Source organism: Botryllus schlosseri, chromosome 8 (assembly GCF_051294905.1).
Source record: "Botryllus schlosseri isolate E-star chromosome 8, Bs_hap1, whole genome shotgun sequence".
Lineage (NCBI taxonomy): Eukaryota > Metazoa > Chordata > Ascidiacea > Stolidobranchia > Styelidae > Botryllus > Botryllus schlosseri.
The window spans coordinates 4,313,650-4,327,128 of NC_137243.1; positions in this window are offsets into that span (position 1 = coordinate 4,313,650).

The following is a 13,479-nucleotide window of genomic DNA, read 5'->3' on the forward strand; positions in this document are numbered from 1 at the left end:
CGAAATTTTTGAAGAGCATTGATTCAGGAGAAGGTTTCGGGTATTCTGAGCATGCGACACACTATATGAAACAACAATGAAATATGCGACTTTGAAACTAACTCTAACCTAATTTACAGCCTCACGTGGACCAGAGGTGGTCAGTAACGAAGTACGTTTTCGAAGTAGCCTGCACAAGTAGATTTTACCTATACTTGCTACATAATTTCTCTTCTACGTCAAACTTTTTGTTTTTTCATGCAAAACTATGACACCCTAGAATACTTAAAATTTTACTTTTGCTTGTATTTGAGAAAGCATTAACGACGTTACTCCTACTTCTACTTGAGTACCGACAACGAATACTTTGAAAACCCCTGCCAAGGGCTGTGGAATCGTTCAGCCATATCACAGCTAGGAATCTTCTTCATTCACTTCTTTGTACCGACAATATGCGAAAAGTATAGAGCTTAACTGTTGATTGTGAAGGTGACATACGTACTTTTCCGCAAACTATCCCACGATATACCATCCAATGTATCGAACTTGGAAAGTCGTAAATATGATGTATGTCAAAGAGGTAGAAATTTGTCATCCGCTCATATGGAATTCAGATCAATTGATATTCAAGTAACCTTTCATATAAATAAACTGTCTTTTACCATACTCCGTGCTCGATAGAGTATTGATAAGGTGCGTCGCCAGGGCAGTGATTCGTAGCAGCGAGAGCTCCGAGGCTGCTTCAGAGACAAAGTATACATATGATCGTATCGTACAAGACGGATAAATAAATAAGTAAACAACCAACTAACTCGGGACCGCCACGAGTCGTGACGTAAGTCGAACATGGATACAACGTGACTTTTAGAAAAATCCCGCAAATAGACTATTATCTATCAGAGCGACTCTCCGGTTACTATATATTGTATTACTTGTCAGTACCTCGTAAAGCCAAACAGTGATGATCAAAACAACGCAATGGTAAGGTCATCAGGTTTGGAATGACCTTCAATTCTCTTCAGAGTTTACATTATAATTAGCGTGGTGTGATAGCGTGATCTACCTGATTCGTGAAAAGGGGCGTCTCTTTGCAACGAAGAAATCGGTGAAGCTAAATGTGAATCAATAAGATTGATTTTACGTATAGAACCATGCAAGCTTGCGTTTTCAAAGCTGCTATTCAACGGCGTTATATTTGATAAGCAGATAACCAATTCATTATAGATAACCAGTAACCAAATAGGATCTATATTGGGTCATTTCTATTCATGCGTATGTCCATTTTTTCTCCCCCCTCTCTCTCTTTCTCTCTACGCTTTCTAAAAGCATTGTGGCGGAGTTAGGGCGGATAGCGAATAGTGATAGAGATTGGTTGCATCAAAATACACGCGACTGTTTCTCAATATCATTCGATGACCTGATAAACGTGATTGTGTGCTCTTATTATTTCGTTTGTTTTGACCAATGTATACAGTCATACACTATACAGTGTATTCCATAGCATATCGGCCTACATACATCGCGTAATTTTAGGAAATCGAAAACACTCGCCATTTTACCGTAATTCGAGATAGTAATCGAATAGGTTGACTATTCTGAGAACGCGGTGAAACATATGCTATCCATATGCGATTACACGTCATATACGAACCAATATCTAACGCAATAATGACCAGGTGTCGTGATGTCACACAAAGCAATACAATCGAGCCCTAGTAACACCCCATTCCTCGTTCACTAGCCTTATTACATTGGCCATCTTGACGGTTGTCGAACAGTGCTTTGCGTCGTGCTAAACCACACTTACTTGAATGCTTTCCAAGTCTCGCGTTTTATAATTCTAATTGAAGTAATTTGGGTCTACTGCGGTAATCGTTTCTATTACGTATTGAGTGCTTGAGAGATGTTAATATAGATCAATAGTTCCCAACCTTTTCGACTCATCGCCCCCACATCAATCTCTACACACATTTTGGCCCCCCCCCCCTTATTTACGGATCCGAAAAGAGGACATATAATCGGGAAATTTATACACCTAACTCTGATCGCTGGTGAATTTTCTAACAAAAGCCTATTTTTCAGAGGTGGTAGGTTCTTGGAAAACCGGGTTCCGCGTCTGCTTTCCGTTGAGTTGCCCTTTTTTGCGCGTCATTTGCAGAATATGTCGTCTTCACGTGCATTTTTCTACAGTGTTAATTAAATATCTCTCACCTGACGTTCTCTCATTTTCGCCACCGGTCGCCCCTTTGGTATTTTCGCCCCCTCCTTTCTCAAAATCGCCCACTGTGCGGGGGGGGGGGGATATCAACAACGTTGGGGAACCACTGGTATAAATAATTGGTGTTCTTCAGGAAAATCGTGCATGGTTTGGATTCATGGGTGATTATAAACTTATGGCATCTATAGCTTTCGCTTTCGCAGTGTATACAATTTTTCTGTGTAAAGTCCGACCGATATCGGATTTTTGAGCCGATACCGATAAATAGCACCTCACCAATAATCCTGATATATTAAGCCGCTGTTCAAAAGATGGTTCTATAAATCTAAACCAATACCGAGAAAACCATTACCGAGAATGGGCATTACCGAGAATTGACATTACCGAGAATGGTCATTACCTAGGGTTACCATAATACGTCCTCTTTTAAGAGGATTTGTCCAATTTTTGGCGTTTTTGAAAGTGTCCTCGGAGGACGCCCAAATGTACTCTTTTTCGCGATTTTGTCCTCTTTTGTGGAAATTTTGGTTAAATATATGGCAAAATGGACTTACATATAGCAATTAAGCACGGAAGTAACGCTCCGGCCTGTATTTCGGGAGCAGGGTCGGAAAGTTGACCTTTTTTTTAGTCAACCACCTGATAATGTGATGGAAAAAACTATTTTGGGAGCTGAGCGGGAAAGTTGACCTTTTTTTTCAGTCAACCAACCACGAAGTGGGAAAAATTTACCATTTATTCAGGATTTTCCTCTGGTTTTGCAAGTTTGAAAATTTTGAAAAAGTGTCCTTATTTCAGATTTCCTAAATATGGTAACCCTATCATTACCGAGAATGGACAGTTGGACACCATCGAGAATGGACATTACCGAGAATGGCCAATGCCGACAATTCAACTTACTGAGACGGACGTTGTCGAGATTATATTCCTGAGAATCGACACCAAATGTGGAAACGCCGTGATGCACATGTACACGACCCGTACAATGTATAACATGCCTGTATTGCATATATTGCATTCTCGGTAATGTCCATTCTCGGTGGTGTCCATTCTCGGTGGTGCCCATTCTCGGTAGCGTCCATTCTCTGCGGTGTCCATTCTCGGTAATGTCCATTCTCGGTGGTGTCCATTCTCGGTAATGGCATTCTCGGTATTTTTTTTTCTCGGTATTGACCGGACACCTCAAAAGATATGGTATCTAGCTTATGACTCATTTCCAAAACATCAGGGCATTTTTGAACATACAGACACTGCTATGCTTGTACAGTACATACATGTACATAAAATAAACTAGAAACGCTGCATCTGGACACATGTAAGATTTTAGAAACAGTTATATCAATATCCCCGCAGTCTAGCGGTCGCAAGATTATTTTTCTGTGGCTCTCGACAACCATGCTATGACGTCACGAAAATTGCAGATAATGACCGATACCGATATTCCTTTCAAATTGTGATATCGGGTCGATATTATGTAGGCGAACCGATCGGCCGCGCTCTAGTTCTATGCAAATTACTAAACGTCGATGTTGTTGTTATATGCTCCTTTTTTTTAATACATTGCGACACACGTATCAACTTCCGTGCTAGATTCGATTAGATAATTGATAACTTCACGAAAAGTTTTTCTGTTTAAATACGCGGTGAATGAGAAACGAGCTTTTGCATTATCCTGCGAGCTTCGAATTTCTGTGGCGTGAAAAACGCTGCATCACGGTTTCCTGGCACATTTGGGAACCCCTCCGATAAATCCTTTTCGTTATCACGTGGTATGACCATTTTACCAATGAAGTATCCGGTTTTGAATTACTATTGTTTATGCTTGCCCGTGAGCAGTAATTTTCCGATCGTGAGTGGGGTTGTGGTTGCTTGTGATGTTAAGCAAGCAAGCTGTAATGCGCGCGAAAAGTTACTGGCAATTATTGAAAAGTAACGTACGGCACCTGATTCACTCGTCAATGACTTCCATGTCACGATCGTGGTTACATCACGATGGCAGTTTGTCGTTGCTTCTCATTCTCGGGTATTATCAGGGTTCTTCACGGAGGCTACGAGAATACAATCATAGATAGGCGAACGCTCCTGTTGTGGTATTAGTTCCAAGTGTGACATTCCTCAAGGAAATATGCCCTCAGGGTTAGCGCGAGGCAGCAAGCTCTGCGTTACAGTTTCCGGATGGGATTTTTCGTTTGACTTTCGTACTTCGTAGGCTACCTCAGGGTATTGAAGATTACAGAAACGAAAATTGAAACCGTAGAATTTTCAATTTTCCACGATAACATTCTCAGGTTGACGTAATGCAGGGTTTGGAATTCGCCGGTTAAGTTCCGAAGAGATATAGGTAATGAAATCAACGGTATAGCGTTGTTACGTAATACTTCCGAATGGGGTACTACTATCCCTTCGCAACTACTCAACCGAAACGCCAACCCATTTCATTTCTCTTTCATACTGTATACTGCTTAATAAAATAGCTGGGAAATGTAATATCCAGCATAAAGTATTTATAGCTATCACGGAAATGGTTCAGGATTTTCGGGGATGAAACATCATCGCGAGACATATCTATACCCGGTGCAGTCTCAATATACAGACGTTGCAGATTCTAGTCCCACCTTTGACCAATTATCCACATCCAATGTCGTATACTCTTATGACATACTTTCAGTTACTATGCATAAAACAAGAAAAATACTGTAGACGCGTAAAATTGATCACATCATTTGTTCTTCGCTTCTTATATTGCTATCTATATATAGGGTTGCATTTAAAACAAACGATGTTTTAAAACACTTTGTTTAAAACATGTTTTAAAGAGTGTTTTTGAAGTTGTAAAATTATGCCATAATTGTGTAAATACCTTCCAAAACATGTTGCATGAGCCTACTGACAATTACCACCCGATATAGCCGACGTTTATCGATATGGAATGGTTGGAATCCTCAAAATAGTCGGTTCAACATTATTAGTACAGATATTTCGTCAAAGGAGCTATATTTACCCTATATTTTCAATTGTCAATATCAATCCGATATGACGTCACTATTGAACGTCATGGCTTTACAATAAAAAACATGTTTTAAATTAGGGCCTTGTTTTAAACATGCTTGTTTTATATTGATTTTTGTTTTAAATGCAACCCTATCTTTATACAACTATACAATAACTTCGAAGTTTTTGAGCATTCGTACTAATCCTACCCCCTTTTTTCAGGGATATTTCTGGCGAAAATGTGCAATAAATCAGATTTCATCCGATACCTCGCAACGCATGTACGTCATCGCGTAAACTCGTGACGGAATCTCAAGTTGGTACATTCCGGCGGACTGAGTTAGATGACTTTCACTTTTTTAATGGTCTGTTTGTTTGTCTGTCTGTATGCGTACTGCGGTTCAACTAGGGTCACGGAAGCACATTTCTCCTCATCGAGTCACGCGTATTGCGCTAACAGGCGCCATGAAAGTCGAGGGGATTACGAAGTGTCGCGGTAATTCCGCCCGCATCATTAATTTTGGAATCTGAGTGTCCCTTGTGCCTATGCTCGCGCCTGCTCAACGTCAACGCTCAAACATAGAACATGATATAGGTGGTAATCTATCCAGAGGACCATTGTATCATATTATGTGATGCTGCCGGCTATGAATTGATTCCACCAAAGTTTCCCAGATTATAGATTATGTAAAGTTGAAATAGATCTGTGTACTCTGAATATGTATTCCATGTACAATATCCACACTAGAAGTTATATACACAACACGTTTGTTGTTTGGGTATTCATGATGTTATACGATATTCCTTTTACTGATTCCTGATCTGCTGACTGCGAGGCCTTTGTATTATAACCGCTTATTCATATAACATGGTGATAACTATAGGGTCGCAAATGGTGTTTTAAAACGCTTTGTTGAGTGTTTTAAAAAAAGGCCATTTAAAAAATAATGTTTTTCTTTTCAAAAGGTACATAATTACGCCATAATTGTGGAAAGACTGTCGTAATAACATGTAGTATGACTGAGCCTGCGGACGATTCGCAACCGATATGGTCGGCGTATTGTCATAGACGGTATGGAATGGTTGGAGCCCTTACAGTCGTCGTCAGTTCAACAGTTATAGCGCGTAGATATAGATCATTGGTACGCAATGGAGGTTTTGATGATGATGACCGCCGACCGTAGAAATGCTGCATAACGATGTAGTATATACTGGTCAAAGATGTATTTTTTGGTCCGTTTAAGACGTGTGTCAACACTCAACAGCCTTTTTCGCCAAGGAGACAAATTTACCCTATATTTTAAAGTGTTAGTGTCAATCCACTGTGGCGTCACAACTAATGATTCGTGACGTCATGACTAAAAAAACACAATGAAAAACATGTTTGTTTTAAATGCAACCCTATACACGATGATTCCTGATATGTTGACTTGAGGCATGGCCTGCTTGACTATTGTATGACAACCGGTTACTCGTCATGGTGATAACAAGGGGACCAGGTCGTCAGTGAAGAAGTACTTTTACTATCTTGGAGTACTCAGGTAGGTTTTACTTGCTTGTACTACTTATCGAAGTGTCTTTTAGACTACTTGCACTTCTACTTGAATTTTGTTAGGAAAAACTACTTTCCTTTTAACTTGGGATTTCGAAAAGTAGAAAGTAGTTTGGAACAGGATTTTACCACTTTTATGAGTGAAACTGTCATAATATACACATGAAATACCCCCTGTATTACGGTGACTCAATATACAGTCCGATATATCCCCTGTATTTGCATTGTCTATAGTCATTTGATTTAATCACGAAGACATACACTACAATTACGAAAGTAATCACCACAGATTAACCGCTAAAAGTATGTGACTCCTTGACTAATCTATATTTTTTGAGTAAGATCGTAAATCCAACGATGTCTAATCGATTTTTCGCATACTATGTTCTCCATGTTCGGTAGCTCATCTATACGTGAAAGTTCTTTCTCAGATATGAATTGCTAGCGTCTAGTTAACTACGTCTGTCGACCGTCGAAATTTAGTCATCTACTGTTCCAATAACGCCAGTAATAACCAATTGATTCTTCTGAGATGTATTTTCATCTTACTGAAATACACATATGCAGATGTTGGTCAAAAATAATGCGGGGCCCCGAATAATGCTTCTGTGATATTGGTTTCTGATGACACGATTTTTAAGACAGACCAGTACATTCTTAATTTCCTAAGTGAACTTTGTCGAAATTCTGTATATTTATAAAGACAAAACAACATAAATAATATTTGGCGGCACCATGCTACCAGACATCACACTCACACACTACCACCTCATTTTACACGATACAAGCCCGCTTTCAAGATGTTTTCCCACAATAAACGCCGATTCCATCATATAGGACTTACTATACTTTGATGCTAATGTCTACTACCTTTTTGCATATAAGACTGAAAACCCATAGTTGGCTTCTGTTTCGCAACAAAAGATTTTGAGATATTAGTTTCATATCGTGGAATCCCGACATAACTCAGTTTGCACGCTCGCGGGAAATTTTCGATGACCTCCAGCGGTGTTTACTTCTGCTCGAAACGTTGTATGGTCAGTATGAAGAAATATTACGCCATTCGTCAGCGTTCGCGTGGCCAGCAATTAAAATGCAAATGTTTACTACATACTGTATTGTGAAAGATGTGGATATTTGTACTTCTAAGGTTTTGACTACTGTGGGAGATTCCACACCAAACTGTATAATGTTCGTAGTGCAAACCCTGTGTTCTAAGAATCTAAATCACCCAGTTCATCAGTACAAATGATGTAGTAAATATTCTCGTTTCATTGTTGCTTGCTGGTATGCGCAGATCGCGTGTATGTGTATCATGAGTCGGTGTATATGTCGCAAAAACATCAAGGACAAAAATAAACTACGTCCTTTCCTTTCCTTCCTTCATTGTAGGGTATATCGTTACCAAATTTCTATACAGCAGTTTCATATTTATCACTGCTCCAATTTGTAACGTCTATTAGGTAAGCTTTGCTGTCACGATATACATTTATGAAAACCCAGGCTGATATACCCCAACTCTTTTTGTAACCAAATATGTTTACCAATATCTTACAAATTAAAATTATGATCAGATAAATAATCTTGTCTTACACATGAAATGAGATGTATTCATATATTACACAATCGGATCCCACGTACGCAGGAGTCTGCATTGTACAAGAGGAAAGAAAGCTTGTAGATACAAATGGTAAAAGCAACAATGCAAGGTGCGGATCGATTTTTACGCTCGTTTCCGATTGACTGTTGTTGTAAGATCTCCTAGTGTTACAATGGCATACTACTATATCCTGTATGGACCGGAGCGTGCACGCAGGCCGCCCCGTGCCTTGCCCCATATTTTTCCACAACTCACTACAGGTTTCCGCCTGCACTGTTATATCGTAGAATCCCGAATTTAGAAACTCCCTAGCCGATGAAAATAGAAAATCGCTTTGATTAGCTCACTCTGCCATAAAACTATGTTTTCGCAGGTTTTACGATACACAGTTCCGCGTATACTTCTACAGTTGCAATGTTTTTTGATGTAGCGATAAACATTTCAGGTAGCACATTGGCGGCTGCGAGACAATCAAGCTATAACACAACGTATAAATATTCCTCGCGCTGTGTTGGCGTGTAGATTATGTGTACGCATAAATGTGTATGTGTTATTGGTGGTCCGTGTTGACGAATTGGGTTTGTAACCCGATAGAACACAACCTTTGACCAAATTCAGACGTTTCGGTGACCAATACCTACGTATAGCTCAATTGCATAACTACATTTGTTCCATTATGCTGTAGTGATGTCGGAGTTATGAACGTTTATGGCAGCATTTGCTGTTTACTTATAGTCGATACAGCAAATAAAACACATACGTGTACTGTTGGAGTGAACACTTGCTATATATGGGCAATGGGCATATCATACTCAGGGAAAAGTTAACTCGTCAGTGTATCGTAAAGTGAAACTTATAGTATATTCATGAAATAATTTGATTTATCGGCCTCGTGAACTTTGCCTATAGAACTTACAATTAACGTCCGTCTTTCGCGGAAAGATACGTGATGGCTGTCAACTCCCTAAACATTAGCATATATTGCTGGCAAAACATATTTCCTACAACGCCGTCCCTCGCGCTTCAGTCCAGAAAATAAACATGTTTTCGCCTCCTTTGTTCGCGGCAAGTCGCGGTACAAACAGAATCTTGGCGCCTTTTACTAATTTTCACGAAATTTCAACAAACAACCGTTTTAGGTCGTGCGAGTTCCACTTGTATTTCAGTATTTGTTACTAATATAGTATTTCAACTAGCGATATATCGTAATGCCGCGTTATAAACACCCATAATATAGTGTAAATCAGTCACAAATTGTGGCTATTTTTGTTCGAAACGCTAAATTTAGGAACTTTATTCTACCGGATTTTCGGTCCGATGACTTTACCCTTTTGATAAAACTATTTATAATCATCATTTACCAGTTATCCGCAAACTTTCTTTCATTTTAATTCGTTTTTTCAACTGCGCGGATAATCTGTTGATATGTGTGATATGTTGCGTCCACCAATCCAAGTTTCAAATTTCATATAATGATTACTGTACCATGAGACATTGTGATGCTGATTATACTCGACTGCCATAGTACTGGATAATTAATTTGATATTGGCGTGGTATTTTAATCCAGTAACTTACATGGACGGATATTTCATTGATTTGTTTCGACGGGCAAGGTCTTCGGTCGGGTATATTAAAAAAAAATTGAGATTTACCAACACTCCCCTCGTTAGCAAATAATATCTTTCAACTTGAAATTGTCGAGAAATGTCCCTCCGGAACCTTATTATCGATTGCCGATGTCATAAAACAACAGAGGATATTCCCTTCAAATTCACTTCGTGACTGAGCAGGAATCGCCTTTAATTTTCATTTACTGATAACTAGGGATGGTGTGAACGTGAGGTTCACGTTCGCGTTCTGTGTGTGAACCTCGGAAATTTAGAGGTTCGCGTTCACAACAGAACCTTGGTAGGTTCTGCACTGTGAACCTGTTTCATATATTACAATTTTCACTCCATTATAACATCTTTGGTTCAAATTTATTGCATTTCAACTGCGGCCTGCGGGCCACTCTATGGACGGCGCTGACAGCATAAAAAATGAACAATAAACGAGCATGCACCTTGGCAATCTCAAAAATTTTACTTGCTTTGTTACAAATGTTTGCTCGAAATATCTAGCTTTCCGTTTGTGATTACAAACGGAAAGCTAGATATGACTCTTTGCTGTGAGCTTGACCCGCAATCCCACAACATCACGAGCGAAATACACTACATGTAGTCAGCGAATGATACTTATTCAACTAATCAATGAGATTGATATCGTTTTCTGACGTAAAAAATCAAGCAGGCGTACGGGGTCAATTTTGACTTCATATGTTAATGTATCATTAAAACCAAATCCGTGCGTTTGAGGTGTTGGCTACTGCCGTATAACTTGTTAATGGGGTAATATCGGGGACAAGTATAGAAACCTGTTTTACACTCTGCTCAATATAAATGTAACAATACTCAGATGCCCACTACATTACACGGTCTGGCCTAGACCGTTAAGGCGTAAGCTTATATTCCCTGGCAAGTCCTCGTCGAAAATGTCGGCAAAGCGACGGAAGATATTGATTTTATGGAATTATTATATCATTTGATTACCTCAGTTTTTTTGCCGACATTTAAAACTCCAATATGTACTTCAGCATTGTGGCATTATGTGGCCCGAGTCGTCGCTAGGTATCGTGTACAATTGAACATTAATATAGGCTAATACTTCATTGAAAGAGAGGGTTGGGATTAGCAATATGACGTCACGTGACGCAATGAGGTTCACGTTCGCGTTCACACAGAACCTTTCAAAAAGGCTCGCGTTCACACGAACCTGAACCTTTCAGAGGTTCACACCATCCCTACTGATAACCACCTCTCCCTCATGATACTTTTAATCCTCTATATTCGAAAACTAAATAGAATTAAGCTCTTCGTTTAGTCGTCTTGAGGATCTGCAGAGCGTTCCAACACTTATATCTTTCCTCACCCACCCAAAAAGCCATCTCTGGGGACCGATCCGCGCTAATATCATTAGAAGTCACTTCGGGGAATTCCGATCGCATTTGAAACAATCACCGAACTGGCATATGGAGCTACGCAGGATGTTGATGATAGTATGAATCATCCGTGTAGGTGGGAACACTTGATTGGATAGAATCCACTCAAAACCTTCTTTATAAAATAATTTGGCAATACAGAATAAATACTTTGTAGATCAAGCAATATTAAAGAATTCTTGATGTGATTCATAACGATGTGGAAACCTCACCGAAATTGAGTGGGCATAAACATGGCCCGTTAGATAGGATATATTAGACATACATAGAAGGAAACAATTCACATGATTTAGGAGTCATACATTTCCTATGAATGGTGAGTTTAGAGAGTCATTTTCTGATATATTCGGGTGGCGGGATACTTTTTTTTATTATTTAAAAGCACGGCACAGATTTCTTTGGGCAGCAAGAATTGTTAGAGCATCGATTACAATTGATCATCACTCTACTGTGTAAGTATAGGCCTATTACATATAAACTATCCAGATTACAAGATTTCATTAAACATATAAAAGATTTAACCACGATGTACCGTTTTCAACGAAGTTTCACTATCATTTGAAAATGTTTTGTCTCTCTTATCAAGTTCTGCTATGCTGCGCAGGAAGCATCATGTGATGTATAGTACATATCCCATGAATAAATTCTAAAGTAATATTCAATTATTTTGTCCATTGACACGCTATCATTGTGGTGAAGTCTCATTTCCGATTGTCTCGTCCTTTAGATTTAGTTAACCAACTATTACTTGATTACGTCTCTTCTGTCTTCTCCGCTATATAGTATCGCTGTATCGCTTCTAATTTGTTCGTTGGTACCTTAGTTGTTGGCGCAGTTGTGCTCCGTATTGTAGTGCTTTTTTTCCGTTAATTAAAGCCTTAGATACGGTAAGGAATAAAGGTCATCACAATCATCTCGTCATATATTAATCTACATCTCACGTTGTGTCAGCGCGGATTTACGAAGTGCTACGGTAATAACGGAACAAGCTTATATGTAATATGTATAATGATTATACGATATCACATCAAGAAAATAATAACGTATTAGCAAGTTTGATGCTAAAATATCTTAATTTGCTTGTGAAAAAAGTCGAGCACTGAGTAAGAAATATTTCACAGAATATAATTTGGATTACTGACTAGGACGCTTCATTTCTTCATTGTTTTCTGTAAAAATGTTACTCCATCGCATATTCTGCTAAGTTCGTTTTTGTGTCCCCGGAATATTAATATGTAGACCATAACTTGAAGTATTTTTGCCATTCTCATGTAAAAATATGTTATTTTGTCTGTGTAATGTCTCAATGTTTGCGTCCTCAATAATTTGTATTTTCGGGGAGCAGTGTTACGATCACTGTGTCTCTACAAACTTTACTGACTCGTACTGAATATATGGCAGATTTATGTCATTCGATATAGTATACTACCGCCGTATCGGTAAAAAACTTGTGTACTCTTTCTGTAGAAGTTCTTGAACCCAGCGAGGTGATCGCTTTTGCCATAACATCACAATTGATGTTCGCGCACGTTTAGAGAATGGGTTAGTTTGAACAATGAACAGGGATGTTTTGCCGCAATTATTGTAAGTATGACGGTAGTGATTTTCCTCCTGAGATGTTATATCTGTACTTACACACATGCCTTCTAAATATGGCGCCGTCGTGCGTATGCACCCCGCTGAAGTAAATATTGCTTTGCACGCTTGGATGCTCTATCGGCGTTGCTTAAATCTCTGCTGACGTCTTAGCGACTCGCGATTGCCGCTGATTTATAAATAGATTCACATCACAATTAAACTTGGGCGTTGGATGCGATACCTTATGACGGGCATAGTGCGTTGTACTTCGTCAACGTTCGACATGGCAAGCCTTAATATTAGCAGAGGGTGTGAAGTGTATATTACCCGGACACGCAGGTTTATCAATAGCGACACAGGCTTAGCAACGTGCTACCCTGATAGACTGTGATCTCAACATTTCAACGCGCTTCAACTTTAGTGAAGCCAAACAACAGAGCGACCTTTGCAGCGAGTACCCTTCTATTCACTTCACTTATACGTCACAGTCCCTTTCTCCGTACTTTGTTTTTCACGAGTGTCC